The 17329-nt window shown below is 36.3% G+C and overlaps 1 protein-coding gene across 1 annotated transcript in view; it reads right to left on the bottom strand.

Moving 5' to 3' along the window:
• ADCY2 (adenylate cyclase 2) overlaps nt 1-17329 on the bottom strand; it is a 586315-nt gene that overhangs the window by 412624 nt on the left and 156362 nt on the right. The gene's annotated exons all lie outside the window — the stretch shown is intronic.

Genomic DNA, 17329 nt, shown 5'->3' with positions numbered 1-17329 from the left:
TCTCTCTCTCTCTCTCTCTCTCTCTCTCTCTCTCTCTCTCTCTCTCGGAAATCAAGGAAAAAAAGTGTCCAAGGGGAAGATATAGGGTTCTTTTGGCTTTTTCTTTTTTGGTTTGCAATTATGTTTGCTACCCCTGCTTTTTTACTTTAGCTAAAGCATAAGAAATTCTGCTCCAGTCCTTTATTTTAACTCTGTGTGTGTCTTTCTATTTAAAGTATGTCGCTTATTAAAAACATATTGTTGTATTCTGGTTTAAAATCCATTTGGCTATCCTTTTCTGTTTTATGGATGAGTTCATCCCATTCACACTGTTAGGATTTTGTGATTTAGTCATTTTCAGTCATGTCCAACTTTTCAAGAACCCTTTTAGGGTTTTCTTGGCAAGGATACTGGAATAGTTTTCCATTTCTTTTTTCAGCTCAGAAAATTGAAGCAAGCAGGGTTGAAGCAAGAAACTGAAGCAAGAGGTTGCCCAGGATTGCACAGTTAGTAAGTGCCTGGGTCTAGATTCAAACTCAGGTCTTTCTGATTCTAGGTCTGTTACTCTATCAACTTTACCACCTAACTGCCCTTAACAATTATGATGGCTGCTTGTGTATTTTCCTCCAACCTATTTTCTTCTGTTCAGCTTTTTCTCTCATTTTATCCTGTACCTTCTCAAAAGTCTCTTTGCTTCTTTTAATCCAATCTCCCTTTTATCATTCCCTGCCTCCCTCGATATCTTTTTTCCCCTTCCCCTCCTATTTCCCAATTGGGTAAGATAGATTTTTCTACCCTACTGAGTGTTTATCAATTCTGATGATAGTTCAAGCATTCCACCGTCACCTCCATTTTCCCTTCCAGTATAAAAGCTCTTCTATGTGTGCTTCTTTAATATAACAAAAATTTTTCTATTCCACTTCTCACTTACTCCTACTCCCAGTGCATTTCTTTCTCTCAAATCTTTTTTCTGACATCATTCCAATAAAATCAACTTACACTAATGCCCTCTGTCTATTTAGACTCCTTGTAACAGCCTTAAAAGGATAAAGTTATTAGAAGTTACATCCTTCATCTTCCCATATAAGAATGTAAACATTTTAACTTTTAAAAGTACCTTTGGCTTCTCTTGAGTCTTTTGTTTGAATGGCAGATTTTCTATTCAGCTCTACTCATTTCATCAGGAATGCCTGAAAATCATCTATTTCATTAAAGATCCATTTTTTTTTTCCACCTGAAGATTTATACTCAGTTTTCCTGGGTACCTTATTCTTAGTTGTGATCTTAGTTCCTTTGCCTTTCAGAACATCATATTCCAAGTCCTCCACTGCTTTCCTGTGGAAGCTGCTAAATTGTGAGTAGTCCTGACTACTCATGTTATTTAAATTGTTTCTTTCTGGTTGCTTGCAATGTTTTCTCCTTGACCTGTAAGTTCTTGAATTTGGCTATGATATTCTAGGAAGTTTCCCTTTTGGGATCTTTTTTAGGAGACGATTATTGGATTCTTTCAATTTCTATTTTACTCTTTGGATCTGAGATATTGGGCAGTTCTTGATAATATTTTGAAATATGATATCTAGCCTCTTTTTATCATGACTTTCAGGTAGTCTAATAATTTCTAAGTTATCTCTCCTCAATCTATTTTCCAGGTTATTTGTTTTTATAATGAAACGTTTCATACTTTCTTCTATTTTTTTCTCATTCTTTTGACTTTGTGTTATTGTTTCTTTTTTTTATTTTTTTTTAAAGCAATTGGGGTTAAGTAACTTGCTCAAGGTTACACGGCCAGTTATTTCTGGGTGTGGTGCTAAGTATCTGAGCCCGGATTTGAACCCCAGGTCATCCCGACACTGGAGCCAGTGCTCTTACTCCCTGAGCCACCTGGCCGCCCCTAAATTTTTTTTCTTTTTGGAGGGCAATTGGGGTTGTGACTTGTCCAAGGTCACATGGCTAGTCTTTGTGTTAAGTATCTAAGGTCACATTTGAACTCAAGTCCTCCTGACTCCAGGGCTGGTGCTCTATTCACTGCACCACCTAGCCACCCCTGTGTTATTGTTTCTTGATGTCTCATGGAATCATTAGATTACAGTTGCCCAATACTAATTATTTTTTTAATTTTTTTTTTTTTTGGCTTTTTGGAGAGGGGAAGGCAGGGCAATTCGGCTTAAGTGACTTGCCCAAGGTCACACAGCTAGTAAGCATTAAATATCTGAGGCCAGATTTGAATTCAGGTCCTCCTGACTGCAGGGTCTGTGTTCTATTCACTGTGCCACCTAGCCACCCCCCTCTCAATACTAATTTTTAAGGAATTTTTTTCCAGTGAGTTTTTGTACTCCTTTTTCCCATTTGGCCAATTCTGCTTTTTAATGATTTTTTTCTTCCTTCAGTGAATTTTTGTGCTTCTTTTGACATTAGGTCAATTTTTTAAATGTTATTTTCTTTAGTATTTTTTTTGTTCTTCTTTCTCTAAACTGTTCATTTTAATCCTCTTTTCACAATTTTCTTTCATCATTCTCATTTCATTCCTCAATTTTTCCTTTGCCCCTCTTATTTCTTTCTTTATTGTAGTTTCTTCCTTCTAGGAATCCTTGTTGGGCATAGTTCCAATTAGCATTTTTCTTTAAGGTTTACTTGTATGTGTTTTCACATTGTTGTATTCTTCTGAATTTATGTCTTGGTCTTCCCTACTACCAAATTAGTTCCTTATCATCAATTTTTGTTGTTTGTTGTTGTTTTCACTTGCCCATTTTCCTAGCTTATTCCTTGACATTGAACTTTATATTAAGTTATTGCTCTGCTCACCTAGGGATGGGACATAATATTCCAAGCTTCAGACTTTTTTTATGTTGCTGTTTTCAGAAGTAGTTCTAAGTTTCTAGTTTGGGGGGCTTTCCAGATGGTGTGATTTGGAGCGAACCATGATTACTTCTATCCTGGTCTGTGTTCTGGTAAAGGGTCGATGTTCTTTTGAGGCCCTAGTGTTCCTTTTGTCTTTATAACCGTGTTCTTCTTTCCTGAAGCCACAAGCATTACCGTGTTTCCCCGATAATAAGACCTATCCTGAAAATAAGCCCTCCCCTTACTGTGTAAGATTCCTCTAAAATAAGCCCTCCCCCCAAAATCAGCCCTATTGATATTGCTACTGTAGTGAAGGTGATCCCCTGCACTACATGCTACATTACGGTACCCTCTGTATGCACCGTCCCCCCCCACCCCCGTGAAAAGCACGCCGCACTCCGAGCTGCATCCAATCAGAGCTGCAGCAGTGAGAGCGTCATCCTGTTCTTCCCCAGTGATTTGCTTGCTGGCACCATTGAGAGCAGTGCCGCGGAGGAGAGCTGAGGCAGGACAGCATAAGCCCTCCCCTGAAAATAAGCCCTCTGGTGTTTTTCTTTCCAAAAAAAAATAATAAGACAGTGTCTTATTATCGGTGAAACACGGTAGTGCTCTTCTCTGCCCTGCAACTGCAACCCCAAATGGCATATGGGCACCAGACTTCCCAGTGAACACCAGCTTTATCCAGTGCCCACAAAAGGCCCCCATAATCTCTTTCTGATCAGTTGTTTGACTCCCCATCTCTGGGCTGAGAATCCCAGAATCTGTTACTGCTGCTGCCATTCTCATAGTTGCCTTTATGACCTACTGCTATTATGCTTACTTTAGGCTAGCTCCCACCCTATTGTCACAGACCTATACTGCTTATCTCCATTTCAATAAAGATGAGATTGGGCAGTGCTAACCCTCAATTGTTAATGCTCTACACCAGAATAACCTGGTATTTATTTTATGTGTGTGTATATGTATATGTATATGCATACACACACACACACACACACACCTCTATTTCTGTATGCCATTTTCACTGATAAAATGTAAGTTTCTTGAAGGTAGGGGCTATGCGATTTTTGTTTTTGTATCTCAAGCACTTAGCACAATAGCTGACATGTAGAATGTGCTTAAAAATTTCTGGCAAATTTGATTGAGTAATAAAATAAATATCTTAATAAATTAGTGTTGTTCAGTTATTTTTCACTCCTGTCTGACTCTTCACAACCCCATTTGATCTTTTCTTGGCAAAGATACTGGAATGCTTTGTCATTTCTTTCTCTAACTCATTTTACATATCAGGAAACTGAGGCAAACAGAGTTAAGTGATTTGCCCATGGTCTCACAACTAGTGAGTGCTGCATCAGATTTGAACTCAGGAAGGTGAGTCTTCCTGACTCTAGGCCTGGAACTTTATCCACTACATCACCTAGCTGCCCCTTAATAAATGAAAAAAATGATATTTATATATTTTAGTTTCCCAGGTTGTAATACGTAGGCTCTAGACACAAGAACAATTAGACTAAGCTTGAGATAATTATCAAAGGTTCAAGTTCTGTCTCAGCTTGGGTAACTCAGGCAAACAGGGTTTTTTAGGGGTCTAAAGTCTACTATATTCCAACTATCTTTATGTTCAAGAAGGCTGGTATCAATACTAATTAGAAAAGTTGCTCCCTTTCTTTTCATTTTACTTCTATTGCTATAGCTGACAAAAACAAATAGTCCCCTGTAGCTAAATATTATTATAGCATTGTCACCCAAAAGGAACTGATAAATAAGAGTTTTCTAATAGGGTACTAGCATTAGTCTCCATTTATATATGAGTGAATGAAGGTAGAATACTTTAATCACAGCAATGAAGGAAATGGACTGAGAATTTAAAGCTCAGTGACTTCAATTCATCAGTGACTTTCAAATCCATTCTCTATGATATTCAATTAATTCAATCCAATAAACACTTATTAAGGGTTTACTATATGCCAAGCACTGGGCTAAGTGCTGGGGGTATAAAAAAAGTCAAAAGACAATTCCTATCCTAAAAGAGCTTACAATCTAATGGAGTAATATTTTGGCAGTTGTATAAATGAGGAGCATGCTCCATCATAATCAGGTTCTACCTCTATGTTACACCAAAGGACCTAGAAATGAAAAAGCAACAAATTTCATAGAGCTCATTAAAATAAAAGTCACTTCCTCACAAAATCCTTGGGAATACTATGTTGGTTATTACAAATGGAAAATTTATGGAAATAATATAATTCCTTCATATTGAAATAATAATTTTTATAAAAATATATCAAAGGGGGGGGGGAAATAGGTGGCACAGTGAATAGAGCACCCACACAGGAGGACCTGAGTTCAAATCTGACCTCAGACACTTAACACTTACTAGCCATGTGACCTTGGGCAAGTCACTTAACCCCAATTGCCCCTCCAAAAAGAAAAGCAAAAAAAATCAGAGAAGATTTTAAAGATTTCTTAAATGAACTATATTGCTTACAGACTGGAATGTAGGACCCACCAGCAGTATACATTATATAAATGTATAACAGTCAGTGAAACTTGCATATTAAAAAAAACTGAATGAAAGCAGAAATGGATTTTCAATTAAGTATGGCTAACCTCACCAATCTGTTATTGTTGATTCTTCAAAACTTGCAGCTTTTAGTTGCAATTTAAATTTTTCAGATATTTTTGTTTTATTAAAAATAGTAAAATCAATGAAAAATTGGTCAACTGTACTAAATTTGGAGACTGAAGAACTGCTTTTTAGTCACTGGATCTGTCATATGCTAAATGTGACCCTGGAGAAATCATTGAATTTCTATAAGCTTCAGTTTTCTGACTGGTGAAATAAGTTTAATAATTCACATTTATATAGTGCTTTAGGGTTTACAAAGTGTTTTCCTTACAACAACTTTGTAAAGTTGTTGCTTTCCATTAAAATATAAGTAGTGACTACTCCTTTGTGTATGTGTCCTCAATAACTATGATAGCATATCACCATTTGTGACATTTAATAAGGACTTGTTGGACTGCATTTCAAATATATTATCTTTATTTTATTTGTTAATTTATTTGAGGGCAATTGGGGTCAAGTGACTTGCCCAATGTCACATGGCTAGTTTTTGTGTTAGGTGTCTAAGGTCAGATCCAAACTCAGGTCCTCCTGACTTGAGGTGCAGTGTTCCACCCACTGCACCACCTAGCTGACCTTATCTTTATTTTAGAGGGGAGAAAATTGAAAACCAGAAAGTCTCAAATTCTACCTCTGATCGTATTATGCATATGACATTGGACAAGTCATTTAACTCCTGTGGGCTTTATTTTTCTCATCTGTTAAACGCAAGGATTGAACAAATGGACTGAGGCACCTTCCATCATTAAATCAATAATGCTATGATGTAGCTATGGGGTCATACAGCTACATGAATGACAACTAGGCTTAAAATCAATGTTTCTTTTGACTTTAAGCACATTACTCTTTACCATGCACCAGCCGGTTTCTCCCCACTATTTCCTTTCTCCCAATAATACAAGTCTATATAAAAGGTTTAATGTGATAAAGATCCTTTATAGAATGAAAAAGATTCTATAAATGATGACAATAGATCACACCTTAATGAAATAAGATTTCAGTTCAATATCTTTCAAGGGTAGAAGATAGCTAATTTAGCCGATTCAAAAGTTTTAAAGTTGATATTCAGTGAATACATTGATGTAGAAATACTCCATTATTCAAATGATGAATTTTTAAGGTACAGAAGAAGAAAAGTAGAAAATAACTAATATTTTACAAAATATAAGGAAGGTTATCTTATCCATACAGACAGTTGGCAGGTTGACAATTTGGCTACAGACTGTTTGGTTAAGAGACAAAGAGATTTATAAGTATCAACTTGGTCAATGGAATGATGCCATCTTATTCCATAATTGCAACACAAATGATGAAGAGAGATTTCAGTAAAACATAAAGGATACAAATTTAAATTGCCTGAGATAGTCCATATCATTTTTACCTACTATTAAATATGCAAAGAAAACATTTTTAAGGCAGCCATTGAACATAGATAAGCATGGTATCTTTGACAAAACTAAGTCAATTTTATTTATTTAATTTTTAACATTCTTTTCTTTTAAATTTTGAGTTTCAAATTATTTTTCTAGTTCCTACTTCTCCCTCACTCACTAAGAAGATAAGCAGAATAATATCATTTATACTTGTGAAATCATGCAAAACATATTTCCATATTAGCCATATTAAAAAGGGAAAAGAAAAAGAAAAAAAGAAAATTATACTTCAATTTGGATTCAGAATTTATTAGTTTTCGATCTGGAAGTGAATAGGACTGTTTTATCACAAGTTGGTTGGAATTGTCATGAATCATTGCATTGATTAGAGGAGCCAAGTCTTTCACAGTTGATCATCATTGTATCATTATTGTTACCATGCATAATATTCTCCCTCTTCACTTTGCATTAGTTCATATAGATCTTGTCATCATAGCTCTGAAACTATCCCCTCATGGTTTCTTATAGCACAATAGTACTCCATCAAAATCATATGACAAACTTGTTCAGCCATTCCCCAATTAATGAGCATTTCCACAATTTCCAATTCTTTACCACCACAAAATGAGCAGCAATATGTATTTGTGTGCATATAGGTCATTTTTCTTTTTCTTTTTTCTCTTTAAATTACTTTATTTAATTTTGGTTTTCAACATTTATTTTCATAAGCTTTTGAGTTTTAAATTTTCTCTGCCTCCTTCCCCTCTCTGCTCCCCAAGATGGGATGCAATCTGAAAAAGGTCCTTCATATACATTCTTATTATACAAAATTTCACATAAGTCATATTGTAAAGAAGAATTAGAAGTACTGGGAAAAACCATGAGAAAGAAAATAAAACAAAAGGAAGATTGAGAGAGAGACAGACAGAGAGAGAGAGAGAGAGAGAGAGAGAGAGAGAGAGAGAGAGAGAGAAAGAGAGAGAGAGAGCGCAGCACAAATATTGTGCTTTGATCTGCATTCAGACTCCACAGTTCTTCTCTGGATGTGGATGGCATTTTCCATCATGAATCTTTTGTAGTTGTCTTAGATTCTTGCATTTCTGAGAGCTAAGTCTATCAAAGTTATGCATCACACAATGTGGTTGTTACTGTCTACAGAGTTCTTGTGTTCCTGCTCATTTCACTCAACATCAGTTCAAACAAGTCTTTTCAGATTTTCCTTAAATACACCTGCTATCATTTCTTAAAGCACAACAGTATTCCATTATATTCATATACCACAACTTGTTCAGCCATTTCTCAGCTGATGGATATCCCCTCAATTTCCAATTCTTGGCCATCACAGACAGAGCTGCTATAAATATTTTTGTACGTGTGGGTTTTTTTCCTATTGTATGATCTCTTTGGGATACAGCCCCAGAAGGGATCTTGCTGGGTCAAAGCATTTTCTATTTTCTTTGAACTCTTTGAGGTGTGAAACTAGAAGTAGTTTTGCTGGGTCAAATGGTAATGCACAGTTTAAAGGCCTTTGGGGCGTACTTCCAAATTGTTCTCCAGAATGATTGGAACAGTTCACAACTCAACCAATAGTTACTAGTGTACCAATTTTTCCTTATTCTCTCCAACATGTGTCATATGTTATAGATGTGAGGGGGTACTTCAGAGTTGTTTTAATTGATTTTCTCTAATCAATAGTAATTTACAGCATTTTTTAAAAATATGACTATAGCTTGCATTGATTTCTTCTGAAAGTTTCATATTCATTTCCATTGACTATTTTTCAGTTAGGGAATGGTTCTTATTATAAATTTGACTTGTTTCTTAATTTGTTTGAAAAATTAAGTCTTCATGAGAGAAACACTATATATTTTTTGATATTTGTTATCTATTGTGTCTTTTAGCAAAATGTAGTTTCTTATTTATCACTTTTACTTCAGTCTATTTTTATTTTTTTTTCTGCCTGAGATCATCATTGCTACCCATGCCTTTTATTTTTAATTCAGCTGAAGCATAATAGATTCTGCTCCAGTCCTTTAATTTAACTCTACATGTGTCTTTCTGTTTTAAGTGTTTCTCTTTTAAACAACATATTTTGGGAGGCTGATGTTTAATCCATTTTGCTGTCCTCTTCTGTTTTATGGGTGAGTTCATACTTTTCACTTTCACTGTTATGATTAATAATTGTGTATTTTCCTCCATCCTTTTTTTCTGTTTATCCTTCTCTCTCTCTCTATCTTATTGCTTCTCAAAAGTCTATTTTGCTTCTAACCACTGCCTCCCTTATTCTGACCTTAATTTAATCACTTTCCCCTCTCTCCCATATCTCTTATTCTCTTCCCCTACTACTTCCCTGTAGGGTAAGATATATTTCTGTTACTATACTGTTTATTTTTATTCTTCACTCTCTCAACCAATCCCAAAGACATTGAGGTCCAAACATTGCCCTCCACCCCTTCCCCCCTATTATTCCTCCACTATAAAGGCTTTTCCTTGTGTGTCTCTTTTATGTGAGAAAATACTTTCCATTTTACTTCTCCCTTCCCCTCTCTCCCAGTGAATCCCTCTTTCTCATCTTTTTTCTTTTGTGAACATCCAAACATAATCAAATCACACTCTTATCTTATTTCTAAGCAAACTACTTCTCACTGGCCTAATACTGATGAAGTTGCTTGGATTATCTTCTTACATAGGAATGTAAACAGTTTAATTTTCTTCTTATGATTACTTTTTCAAGTTTAGATTTTTAAGCTTCTCTTCAATGTTGTGTTTGAATATGAAATTTTCTATTTGGTTCTGGCCTTTTTCTCAGAAATGCTTGAAAGGCCTGTATTTCCTTTCCCCCTTCAAAGGCTTATACTCACTATTGCTGGGTAGGCAATTATTGTTGTAATCCTAGTTGCTTTGCCTTCTGGAATATCCTATTTCAACCCTCCACTCATCGAATGTGGAAGCTGATAAATTCTGTGTGATCCTGACTGTGGCTCCACAATTTATTCTGGCCACTTGCAAAGGTTCCTTCTTGAACTGGGAGCACTTGAATTTGGCTATGATATTCCTGGGAGTTTAAATTTTGTGATCTCTCTCAGGAAAGGATTGATGGATTCATTAAATTTCTATTTTATCTCTACATCTCTCCTCAATCTATTTTCAAGTCAGTGGTTTTTCTAATGACATGTTTTACATTTTTTTTTATTTTTCATTCTTTTGACTTTGCTTTATTGTTGTTGTTTTTTGAATATCATGTAGCCATTAGCTTCCAGTAGCTCAATTTTAGCTTTTAAATAATTTTCTTCTATAAGCTTTTGTACCTCTTTTCCCCCATTAGGTCAATTCTGCTTTTTAAGATGTTATTTTCTTCAGAATTATTTTGTCTCATTTATGAAGCTATTAATTCTCTTTTCATAACTTTCTTTTCCCAAATGCAGTGGAAGGATAGCTCGTTTCCCAATTTTTCCAGCTTATTTCCTTTCCCAATTTTTATTCTACAATATATCTCTTTCTTTGACTATTCTAGGAATTCTTGTTGGACTTCGGTCAAAATAGCATTTTACTTTGAAACTTTGCTTGTATGTGTTTTCACAATTTGGTCTTCTGAGTTTATATCTTGCTCTTTCCTGCTACCCTAGTCACTTTTTATGTTTAAGTTTTTGTTCACTTGTTTGTTAATTTTCCCAGTCCATTTCTTGACTTTGAACTTTATGTTAAAAATTTGCTCTGCTTAACTCATGTGGTAGTGCATTATTTCAAGCTATAGACTTTTTCCTGCTGCTGTCTTTGAAGGTAGTTCTGGGGCTCTACAAGTTTTTTGGTGCTCCCTAGGTGGTATGATCTGGGGAGAGGGGTGGTCATTGCTCTTCTGACCTCTGCTCTGGTGTTTTCCCAGAAAAGACCCATGTTCCTCTTCAGGTGCAAATGCTAGTGCTCCTTTTGGCTCTAGAACTGTGATTAGGCTCCATTTTCAATTTGATCCACAAGCATTAGTGCTTCTCTCTACCCTGGAACTACAATCCAGAATTATAAATGGGCAAGAGTTGCAGATCAATATGAGCTTCACCTAGCACCAGAAAAGGGTCCCTGTGATCTTCTCCTGACCAGTTGTCTGAGACTCTTCCCACATCTGGGCTGAGACCTCCAGAAGCAGTAGCTGCTGTTGTTCTCATAGCTGCCTCAAGTTCTACTACTGGTGTTGCTGCTGTGTTTGCCCTAGGCTGGCTCCCACACCATTGGCACACATCTATCAGGTAGACCTCATAAGTTGTCTTATGCTGGGAAAATATCTCACTCTGGCCTTTTGCTGGCTCTGCAGATCCAAAATTTGATTAGCAGAGTTATTTTAAATTTATTTGAAGGGGAATGTTGAGAGAATTCAGCTGTGCTGTTGCCATAACTAAACCATCTTTGTCTAGGCCAGTTTGAAACTGAGTAAATCTACAATTGTAAAAAAACAACAACAACATTACAGGTGGAGGAAAATTATATTCACTCTGTGTGTGTGTGTGTGTGTGTGTGTGTGTGTGTGTAGGAGATGACATGATTAAAGTTCATCACTTGTCTCTTCACCCAAACACAAGGATAGAACTAAGAAAAAATCATCCACAGTTTTCAAAGTGTGAACAAAATTATCTCATTGGAACTACTGACTGTAGCACACTTGGGAGAAAGATAAAGAAAGCAAACAAGTGACTTCTCTTCTACAGGACAACAGAATGTCATATCACAAGAGTGAACCAAACACAAGGGCTCTGTTTTCCATGAAAAGAAAGAGGGGGTCAGTTTAGTTGCCATTTGAGTTTTTAGAGTTATCCCTCCATTGCATTTGAAAATTTAGAAATATTATTTTATGTTTTTCCCTGCTCTACAGGAGAAGTGTCACTATAGGGATATCAGTCTTAAGATTGCATTGTGGGGGGTGGAGAGGTGTCACAGTGAATAGAGCACTAACCCTGGAGTTAGGAGGATCTGAGTTAAAATTCAGCCTCAGACACTTAACACACACACACACACACAAAAAGTAGCCGTGGGACTTTGGGCAAGTCACTTTACCCCAATTGCCTTACCTTCCCCCCTCCAAAAAAAAAAGCTAAAAAAAAATATTGCATTAGGAAAAGTATGAAGATATTAAAAATTACTAAATATGATATATTGCATGGATGGTGTAAGCCCTGTTTTTAGAGTCAATGAACATGAGTCAGATGCTGGTTTTGCTGTTCTCTACTTTTTCTGCAATTCACCTCACTTCTCTTGGTCTCACTTTCTTATCTGTTGGAATATAAAATCTAAGGTCATTTCTAGCTCTAATTCTATGATACTATGATCAAATGAAGTGAAATCTCTTCATTTGTCTCTCATTGTCTCTTTATCTGATCCTGTCTTTCTGCTTTTCTCTGTCTCTCTGTCTGTCTGTCTCTCCATGCCCTTCACATATAACTTCACGATACCCATCAGTAGCTCTCCAGCTATAAACTTCTTCAAGATTCTAGGTTTTCCTCTGATAGTAATTGCCAAGGAAAAATAAGCAAGAAGAATTTTGATATGGCTAGCAATTTTTGGCCAGGATTCAAAGATCCTATGTGAACCATCTGTTTAAGTCTTTTTTTCCCTAATTCAATTGATTTTTTAAATAGCTTGTGGCCAAATAATTAAAAACAATTTTATTATTTTAATTTTACAGAAATAAATTTACCGTAGCAAAACAGGAAGGTACAAATATTCACTGTGCATGAATATTATTTAACATGAAATTCATGTAGTAGTTAAACTAAAGGACAGCCTTTAGCATATTTAGTATATCCAATATATAGTATTTGTGCATGCTGGAAGTGAAGATTTCAAGGTAATTATAATATTCACTGAGAGAGGGGAGCCTATAAAATTTAAGATTCCTGAAGGCAGGGAATATTTAATTATTGATGCTAAATCCCCAGTTACTATCAGCTCTTACCAGTTTTTATTAAGCAGACACTTAAAAAAATGCTTGTTAAATGGCTTCAAACCTCATCATTTAATTGAAACTATTTTCTTAAAAGTAATATTGCTATCTTAATTGTCAAATAAAAGGTCTCTTTTCTCAATGTTCATCCTTGATGCAGTGGGATAGATCTCTGGACCTGGAGTTAGGAAGATCTGGATCCAAATCTGGCCTCAGACATTTACTAACTGTGTGACACTAAGGACATCATTTAACCTTGTCTGCCTCAGTTTCCTCAACTGTAAAATGGGGATAATAGCGGTACTTACCTCCCTGACTGGTTGTTAAGATAAAAACAGTGACTATTCGAAAAAAGTGATTAACACAATGTTCGACAGATAGTAGGCACTTAATAAATGTGTTTCTTTTCTTCCTTCTTCGCTCATCCTTTCCTTCCTTTCTTTTCCCTTCCTTCCTTCCTCCTTCCCTTCCTTCCTTTCTTCTTTCCTTCCCTTCTTCCCTCTTTCCTTCTTCCCTTTCTTCCTTCCTTCCTTCTTCCCTCCTTCCTTCTTTCCTTCCTTCCTTCGCTATCACCCTCACCTTCTGGATATCCACACTTCTCTGAATTTTCATGAAACTATTCTCTCTTAGTTAAACTTATACTTATCTAATCATTAAATTTTCAATGCCCTTTGCTAGTATATCATTCAGGTCCTGTCCCCTAATTGGGAAAGTAACTAACCCTATGACCTGAGTCCTCATCTCTTATTTTCTCTACTCTCTCTCACTTAGTAACTTCATTATTATAATCATCTCTATGTTGATGACTCTTATGTCTAGAAACCTAGCAATAAGTCTCTCTCATAGGCTACATTTCCATATCACCAATTGGGAATTGAGCATTTCAAAATGGATACCTTCTACCCACTGAAAAATTAACATGTCCAAAGCATAACTTATGATTTTCCCTCTCAAATGTACTGCTCTTTCTGACTGCCCAAGGTTTGCAACCTTAGAATTATCTTTAATTCATTCTTAAACTTCCATTATATCCAATAAGCTGCTAAATCTTGTCAATTTTAGTTCCATAGCAACTCTCCAATGTCTCCACTTCACTCACACATTTGCATTTGAATTCACACCTCATCTTCTCTTGCTAGGACCATTGCAACAACCTCCTAATTGCCCTCAAGTTTTTCTTTTCTCTAATCTATTCTCCATTTAACTGTGAAAGGATATTCCTAAAGTACAGGTCTGGCCAAGTAAGTCCCATGTTTATTTAACTCCACGAGCTTCCTATTGCCTCTAGAATAAAATATAAACTCTTCTATTTGGCATTTAGAAGCTCTTCATCACCTGGCTTTAAACTGTATTTCCGGAATAATCTATTACTTGTGTTCCTATGTTCTAAAGTTGAGACAAACCAGACTTTTTGTTCTTCCTCACATATAACCTTCTTTCTGTCCTCAACATGCCTTTGACCAAGCTAACTTCTTCCTCACCTCCTCCTTTTAAGATTTCTTGCTTCCTTCAGAACTTTATTGAAATGTTACCTCCTATCTCCTTTGCAGCTACTGCTTAGCTCCTAAATTGCCTTGCATTTACTTTCTACATATGTTGTATATATTCATGGATGTAAATACTGTTTTCTGCAGTAGAAAGTGAGTTCCCTTAGGGTAGAGACAGGTTGATTTTCAGGTTTGTATCCACAGTATCTCATGCTATGCTTGGCAAATAGTACAAGCTTAATATATGATTATTGGTTGACTTTTTAATTGTTTTGAATTTAATTTATGGAGTTAACCATACCTATGAGGTCACACATCCATCTAAGTATCGCAGTGGCATGCACATAGTGCAGGAACAGTACTGAATTTGAAATCAAGACAGGATACCATTTTGAGAAATTCATGTTTTTGGAAAGGAGGTTGATGTAGTGATACATATGTGTAATGTCTTCAAGAATATAATTGACATGTTAATACTTTGCAAGATGCTGTAGAATCTCTATACCTAGAAATATTTAAGAAGGAAATGATCTGTCTATTTGAAATGGTTAGACCATGCATGTATTTTCTAGAAGCTAACTTCTAGAGGTTCTGCCTAGCTCTGGGTGTGACAGCAATGTTCCTTCCTGTCTTAAGAGTTGTAGTCCTAGGGGGTGGAGCCAACATAGCAGAGTAAAAGCAGGAATTTGCTTGAGTTCTCACCTAAGTCGCTCCAAATACCTATAAAAATTGACTCTAAACAAATTTTAGAGTTACAGAACCCACAAAATAATAGAGTGAAACAAATCTCCAGTCCAAGACATCCTAAAAGATCAACAGGAAAGATTTGTTGCACCGGGCTGGGAGTGGAGCACAGTCTTATATGGGCCACTCAGCACAGAAAGGGCCAAAGCAGGGTCCAGGGGACTGAATCATTGGCAGTTGTAGCAATTTCCAGACTTCTTGAATCACAAACACCAAAGACAATGTAGAAGGTCAGTGGGAAAACTCTCTCAGACCTAGGAGAGAGAGAAGTGTGGTGCAGCCACCACCCCAAACAGAGGTGGCAGCTGCACCAGCAGCAGTGCTGGTGGCTGCTTCTGGAGATCTGGGCCCACAGACAGACCACAGATCAAGTGGCTGATAAGAGGAGGATTACAGGGATTTCTAGGCTGGTGCTGAGGCAGGATTCTCTTGCCTTTCCCTGCTTGGATCTGGGTTGCAGTCGAGGAGTGAGAAGGAGCACTGGTATGGCAGAGCATGGGATGGCTGTGGAGAGGAAATCCTCCTCATAGTACCAAAGCAGAAAAGAGTGCTTGGGGTCACTCACAGACCAGAGTGAGCAGTAAACCAGTAATCCAGGAGAGGAGTAAACATCTCTCCTTTGAACATACCACCTTGGAAGAGCTGAAAATTTACAAGTCCCTAGAAGTATCTCTGAAAATAGTTGCACAATACCCCTGAAGCTTAGGAAAGTACACCCACCCCCACCTCCACCCCAACTGGAAGCAGAGTCTTACCTGGACAAAGAGTTAGAAAGTCAAGTATTTGGCTGGGAAAAGGAGCAAAGAGTATAAAAAAATCAGACTTTAGAATCTTATTGTGGTGACAAAGAAGATCAACACATACAACCAGAAGCAGACAACAAAGTCAAAGCCCCTATGTCCAAAGCCTCCAAGTAAAATATGAATTGTTCACAGTTCACAGAAGATCTCAAAAAGCATTTTGAAAATCAAGTAAGAGAGGTAGAGGAAATATTGTTTAAAGAAATTAGAGTGATGCAAGAAAATCATGAAACAACAGCTTGCTAAAAAAAGACCCAAGAAATACTGAAGAAAATAACACCTTAAAAAATAGACTAACCCAAATGGCAAAAGAGATCCAAAAAGCCAATGAGGAGAAGAATACCTTAAAATGCATAATTGGCCAAATGGAAAAGGAGGTCCAAATGTTAACTGAAGAAAATAATTCCTTCAAAATTCAAATGGAGCAAATAGAAGCAAATGCCTTTATGAGAAATCAAGAAATTATAAAACAGAACCAAAAGAATGAAAAAAAAGACAATATGAAATGTCTCATTGGAAAAAACACTGACTTGGAAAATAGATCCAGGAGAGATAATATAAAAATTGTTGGACTACCTGTCAGCCATGATAAAAAAAAGGCAGGGGTGGCTAAGTGTCACAGTGAATAAAGCACTGGCCCTGGAGTCAGGAGGATTTGAGTTCAAATCTGGCATTAGGCACTTAACACAAAACTAGCCATGTGCAATTGTCCTACCTTCCCTCCTCTAAAAAGAAAAAAAAAAAGAAAAGGCCTAGACATCATCTTTCAATTAATCAACAAGCAAAACTGATTCTAGATATTCTGATATTCTTGCTATTCTAGATATTCTAGACCAAAGGGTAAAATAGAAAAGGAAAGAATCCACCAATCACTTCTTGAAAGAGATCCCAAAAGGTAAACTCCTAGGAATATTGTAGACAAATTCCAGAGTTCCCTGGTCAAGGAGAAAATATTCCAAGCAGACAGAAAGAAAAAAAAATTGAATTTTGTGGAAATACAATCAGGCTAACTCAAGATCTAGAAGCTTCTACATTAAGGAATTGGAGGGCTTGGAGTATGATATTCCGGAGGTCAAAGGAGCTGGGATTTAAACTAACAATCACTTAAAGAGCAAAACTGAATATAATACTTGAGAGGGAAAAGTGGATATTCAATGAAATAGGGGACTTTCATGCATTCTTGATGAAAAGACCAGAAATGAATAGAAAATATGACTTCCAAATGCAAGAATCAAGAGAAGCATAAAAAGGTAAACAGAAAAGAGAAATCATAAGGGACTTATTGAGGTAAACAGAAAAGAGATATCATAAGGGACTTATTAAAGTTGAACTGTTTACATTCCTACATGGAAAGATAATTGTAACTCATGAGACATTTCTTGGTATTAGTGTAGTTGGAGGGAAAATATAGATATAATATACATATAGATAGATAGATAGATAGATACATACATACATACATACATACATACATACATAGATACATAGATAGATAGATAGATAGATAGATAGATAGATAGATAGATAGATAGATAGATAGATAGATAGATAGA

The sequence above is a fragment of the Petaurus breviceps genome, unplaced genomic scaffold (assembly GCF_028583685.1).
Source record: "Petaurus breviceps papuanus isolate PSGF00001 unplaced genomic scaffold, PetGlider_PUasm1.0 151, whole genome shotgun sequence".
Classification (NCBI taxonomy): Eukaryota; Metazoa; Chordata; class Mammalia; order Diprotodontia; family Petauridae; genus Petaurus; species Petaurus breviceps.
Note: the sequence above shows the minus strand (reverse complement) of the source record. Positions and strands in the feature narration are given on the sequence as shown.